The following is a 6,456-nucleotide window of genomic DNA, read 5'->3' as shown; positions in this document are numbered from 1 at the left end:
AATAAGCATTTAGAGAACAGAGGGGAGTCATTGCCCAAAGATGAAGGACTTCATTCTTTCCTGACTCCGTGATCCAGCTCAGTAATTCTCTATACTGCCTGATTATATGTAATAAAACAGCAGGGTGGAGTTTTACTGAGAGAATAATAATACAATGATTTAAAATCCCCATAGGTAGTCAAACTGGTCTGGGTTGGAGTTCCATCTCCACCACTTACTAGCTTTGTTGCCTTGTTTCATTTCACCTTTCCATGCCTCAGTTTCCTTATCTGTAAGATATGGCCAGCCATACTTGCATCTCATGTTTTGTATGAGGATTAAAAGAATTACAGTAATTCTAGTTTATACCAGCTTCTCAACAAATGTTAGATCTCTCATCCTATTTCTTGTCACAAAAAACAAAACCTGCAAAACTTGTAATTTCAGAAGGCAAATAGCCATTTAAGCTTTCAAGTTGCAATAATTTTTCTTATAAAGAGTTAATTATCCATGAAATTAAATATTTATGCATTCACAGAACCGATGTGCTCATAATGTTAGAATAAGGAAGTGGCTAGTCTAGAAATTATAAAACATTCTCAATATCTTAACAGCTGATGTTCTTTTCTATCATGGGAATATTTTGAAATCACGTTTTATAATGATCTAGAGAGAATGCTGTACTCTCACCAAAGAGTCAATTAGGAAAGTCAATTAGGAAAACAGCATGCAGTTAAGCATTTGTGTTCAGGTGTGTAACTGCAGATGGACGGTTGAGATGCTCACTTGTACATAGTAGAGCACTCGGAGCATAGTTTCCCTAAAAATGAGATCACAAATAGTCTTTGTTTCCCAAGTGGGGTGACCAGCTAGCTGCCTTGCCTTTCCTGGAACTGAAGGGTTTTCTAGGAATGAAGGATTTTCAGTGCCAAGCCTGGAAAAGTCATGGGAAAACCAGAATGATTGGTGATCCTACAAGTCAAACCCCAAGACTGATCTGCCAAATGTCAGCCACAACTGCAGGAGCCCTTCATGAGAAGCCTGTTCTGCCAAGTGATAGAGTTTCTCCTGTTGTATTTATGGGCTCAGCACTTGATGTCTGACAGTTGACTGAGCTGTGTGTGGGTGCTGTTACTCTGGGGTCTGAGCCTGGGAGAAGAGAACTAATCTCATCTGTTAAACTTTGTTACTTAGATCCCAGTGTGACCACTGCTCTGCCAAAATATCATTTCTTTCAAAAATATGGGGGCTGTGCTTTGCTGAAGCAGCCTGAAGAGATACCCCACATCCAAGGTAAGAGAAACCCAAGTAAGACGGTAGGTGTTGCGAGAGGGCATCAGAGGGCAGACACACTGAAACCATAATTACAGAAAACTAGCCAATCTGATCACATGGACCACAGCCTTGTCTAACTCGATGAAACTAAGCCATGCTGTGTGGGGCCACCCAAGACGGGAGGGTCATGGTGGAGAGGTCTGACAAAATGTGGTCCACTGGAGAAGGGAATGGCAAACCATTTCAGTATTCTTGCCTTGAGAACCCCATGAACAGTATGAAAAGGTAAAATGATAGGATACTGAAAGGGGAACTCCCGGGTTAGTAGGTGCCCAATATGCTATTGGAGATCAGTGGAGAAATAACTCCAGAAAGAATGAAGGGATGGAGCCAAAGCAAAAACAATACCCAGTTGTGGATGTGACTGGTGATAGAAGCAAGGTCTGATGCTGTAAAGAGCAATACTGCATAGGAACCTGGAATGTCAGGTCCATAAATCAAGGCAAATTGGAAGTGGCAGAAAGTGAAGAGGAACTAAAAAGCCTCTTGATGAAAGTGAAAGTGGAGAGTGAAAAAGTTGGCTTAAAGCTCAACATTCAGAAAACGAAGATCATGGCATCCGGTCCCACCACTTCATGGGAAACAGATGGGGAAACAGTGGAAATAATGTCAGACTTTATTTTTTGGGTTTAGAAAAGCCAGAGGAACCAGAGACCAAATTGCCAACATCTGCTGGATCATCGAAAAAGCAAGAGAGTTCCAGAAAAACATCTATTTCTGCTTTATTGACTATGCCAAAGCCTTTGACTGTGTGGATCACAATAAACTGTGGAAAATTCTGAAAGAGATGGGAATACTAGACCATCTGACCTGCCTCTTGAGAAACCTATATGCAGGTCAGGAAGCAACAGCTAGAACTGGACATGGAACAACAGACTGGTTCCAAATAGGAAAAGGAGTACGTCAAGGCTGTATATTGTCACCCTGCTTATTTAACTTCTATGCAGAGTACATCATGAGAAACACTGGGCTGGAAAAACACAAGCTAGAATCAAGATTGGTGGTAGAAATATCAATAACCTCAGATATGCAGATGACACCACCCTTATGGCAGAAAGTGAAGAGGAACTCAAAAGCCTCTTGATGAAGGTGAAAGAGGAGAGTGAAAAAGTTGGCTTAAAGCTCAACATTCAGAAAACTAAGATCATGGCATCTCTTTGCACCACTTCATGGGAATTAGATGGGGAAACAGTGCCCAACTTTATTTTTTGGGCTCCAAAATCACTGCAGATGGTGACTGCAGCCATGAAATTAAAAGACACTCCTTGGAAGGAAAGTTATGACCAACCTAGAAGGCATATTCAAACGCAGAGACATTACTTTGCCAACAAAGATCCATCTAGTCAAGGCTATGGTTTTTCCAGTAGTCACGTATGGATATGAGAGTTGGACTGTGAAGAAAGCTGAGTGCTGAAGAATTGATGCTTTTGAACTGTGGTGTTGGAGAAGACTCTTGAGAGTCCCTTGGACTGCAAGGAGATCCAACCTGTCCATCCTAAAGGAGATCAGTCTGGGTGTTCATTGAAAAGACTGATGCTGAGCTGAAACTCCAGTACTTTGGCCACCTCATGAGAAGAGTTGACTCATTGGAAAAGACCCTGATGCTGGGAAGGAATGGGGGCAGGAGAAGAAGGGGATGACAGAGGATGAGATGGCTGGATGGCATCACCGACTCAATGGACATGAGTTTGAGTGAACTCCGGGAGTTGGTGATGGACAGGGAGGCCTGGCGTGCTGTGATTCATGGGGTCGCAAAGATTCAGACATGACTGAGCGACTGACCTGAACTGAACTGAACTCATTGTTGCCCAAATGAATCCCTGATTTTCAGGGTGGAGGTTCGAGCATTAAAAGAACATCAGACACCATCCTATCCCCTCCATGGTGTTTATTCTCTCATCCCACCTCCCATTTATACCAATTTATATAATCATGCTGACTCCAAGATGCATGGCCAATATCCACGTCCCTAGACATTTTGACATTTATCTCAGGGAAGATTGCTTGGGCACCTGCACAGCCTTTTTTCTAAGACTATAACATAGTTAATAATAACCTTGAGATTAGCAGTAGTGAAGAGTAACCTATTGAACAACTGCCATTCACCAAGGTCCACTTCAAATAACAGCCCCACTCCCTACACACAGTAGTGGAAGGAAACGCTTTCAGCCTCCCCTGTTCTATCATTGCAACTACTTTATGTTTCTATTTAAATCTCAATCATGATCTACCTTATCGTGCAGTCACTCAAGCATGTGTCTGTCTCCTTCATAAATTTCCAGGTCTTTAAGAGCAGAGAAACTGTCTCACTCATCTTTATATGACTCTCAGAACCTTGCAGAATACCTGTCATAGACAGATTATTCAATAAATGTCTTAGGAATTGATAACATCCTTGGGACTCTAGGAACTCATCAGAGATCAGCTGCCTCCATTATAACTTGGTCAATAATTCAGTCTATTAGGAGGAATGACTACATTAAATTTGTTCTGCCAACACTGCTTATTCTTGCATTGAAATTCACAGACTAGTTGACTTAGCAGCTCACTATGATTTGAAAAGACTTGCCTGTGATAGAAAAGATAGAGAAATCAGAATAAATAAAATTCAAATTACTCTCGACAAACATTAATTGAAAAATCATTTGAACAATGCTGTTCTCTCTACTGGGCTTCTCAGGTGGCTCAGTGGTAAAGAATCCACCTGCCAATGTAGGAGACACAGGAGACGTGGTTTTGATCCCTGGGTAGGGAAGATTCCCTGGAGGAGGAAATGGCAACCCACTCCAGTATTCATGCCTGGAAAATTCCATGAACAGAGGAGGTTTGCAGGCTACAGTCCATGGGGTTGAAAAGAGTTAGATATGCCTGAGCAAGTGAGCATGCACACACGTTCTAGTAGATAATACCCAAATAAGATAACACCCAAAAAGTAAGGTGACCCGGGTTCAATCCCTGGGTCGGGAAGATCCCCTGGAGAAGGAAATGGCAACCCACTCCAGTATTCTTGCCTGGAAAATCCCATGGACAGAGGAGCCTGGTGGGCTGCAGTTCATGGGGTTGCAAAGAGTTGGGCATGACTGAGCAAGTAAACACACATTGAGTGAGATGGAAAGGCAAACTGTGGCTTTTATTTTCTACTCAAAGTTTCTCATTTCAACTTTAAATTGCCTCATAACCTCTTAGTATAGCAGCCAAATTAATGAGTCAAATCAGATTTCAAATAAATACACTGAACAAATAAAGTTTCAAACTCAATTAACTTCTGGGAAAACGAAGAATACTGAAATTAGGACCAGATTGAGAATTAGAGGAATCTGTGTCTTGTATATAAAATAGCTTTTTTAAAAGGCTCAAATCCTTAACAAGTTTTAATATCAAAATAATCTGCCTAAGGACAAACTAGAGTCCCCCGAAATTAAAGTCAATACATTAGTAAGACGTGTACTATGCCAACATGACATACTTGTAATATGTCAATACACTAGCAGTGTAAGTGTTAACAGCTTGTGAGAACTCCAAAATTATCATTAAACTCAAAGCCAGGAAAAAATTATTAATATCAGTGACCTAAATGTATTCCATGGGCTTCCTAAGTGGTGCTAGTGGTAGAGAACCCACCTGCCAATCCAGGAGGCGTAGGTTCAATCCTTGGGTCAGGAAGATCCCCTGGAGGAGGGCATGGCAATCCTGCCTGGAGAATCCCATGGACAGAGAAGCCTGGCAGGCTGCAGACCATAGGGCTGCAAAGAGTCAGACACGACTAAGGTGTCTTAGCACACATGCATGCAAAGGTGTTTCAGGAAATTTGAGGATCACAATATTCAAGGATAAAATAAGTTCTTTTTAAACTTGATACTAAAGATAACTTAATGTGACTAGAACTTCTAAGATCACTAAAAACTACAGTCTGTTAACCAATGATTCTGAGAACACCAGGAAGTTGTTACAAAAAAGTCTTCTACTTTTGTCAAGGCCTTGCATAAACAGTACCTAGTCCTTGGCGGCTCAGATGGTAAAGAATCTGCCTGCAATGCAGAAGACTTGGGTTGGATCCCTGGGTCAGGAGAATGATGAGAATGATGAAGAACCCTTCGAGGTTGTTCATCAAACATCACCTTGCTTCTGGCCCCTCCAGGATCACTCCTAGTCATCCCAATCCAGTGCAGGCTGCATTGGTCCTCACTGCACACCTACTGTGTGTCAGGCAACAGAGCAGGTACCGTTCACATCATCACCCTGTTCCCATGATTGCAGGCGTCTCAATCCTGCAGCATTAGAACAAGTTTAAATTGATAACTCTTACTAGCACATTAAAAAAAAATGAGCCTGGATGACATATGATTAATTATATGTTATTCCACTCCAATTTTAAAAAGAGGAAAAGATTCTGTGTGATATCACACTGTACTAATTTTACTAATAGGCAGAAGAAAAGGCAATAACTTAGTTGTGACAATATCATAATCCTCCTACTGACAAAACACAATAAAATAATATTTCACTGAAACATCTCATTTGAAAGGCTGTTTTCTTTTATGATGATGGAAAAGGTATTTGTTGAATTCTGATGACATTGTAACTGATTCCAATGTTCTACATAGAGGGAAAAAAAAACCACTCTCTGTTGCATACACAGTATTAAGTAACCATCTAAACATTAGTTCAGTTCAGTCGCTCAGTCATGTCTGACTCTGCGACCCCATGGACTGCAGCACGCCAGGCCTCCCTGTCCATCACAAACTCCCAGAGCCTACTCAGACTCACCTCCATTGAATTGATCATGACATCCAACCATCTCATCCTCTGTCGTCCCCTTCTCCTCCTGCCTTCAATCTTTCCCAGCATCAGGATCTTTTCAAATGAGTCAGATCTTCGCATCAGGTGGCCAAAATATTGGAGTTTCAGCTTCAACATCAGTCCTTCCAGTGAACATTCAGGACTGATTTCCTTTAGAAAGGACTGGTTGGATTTCCTTGCAGTCCAAGGGATTCTCAAGAGTTCTGTCCAACACCACAGTTCAAAAACATCAATTCTTCGGCACTCAGCTTTCTTTATGATCCAATTCTCACATCTATACATGACTACTGGAAAAACCATAGCCTTGACTAGACGGACCTTTGTTGGCAAAGTAATGTCTCT

Source organism: Bos indicus x Bos taurus, chromosome 4, assembly GCF_003369695.1.
Source record: "Bos indicus x Bos taurus breed Angus x Brahman F1 hybrid chromosome 4, Bos_hybrid_MaternalHap_v2.0, whole genome shotgun sequence".
Lineage (NCBI taxonomy): Eukaryota > Metazoa > Chordata > Mammalia > Artiodactyla > Bovidae > Bos > Bos indicus x Bos taurus.
Note: the sequence above shows the minus strand (reverse complement) of the source record.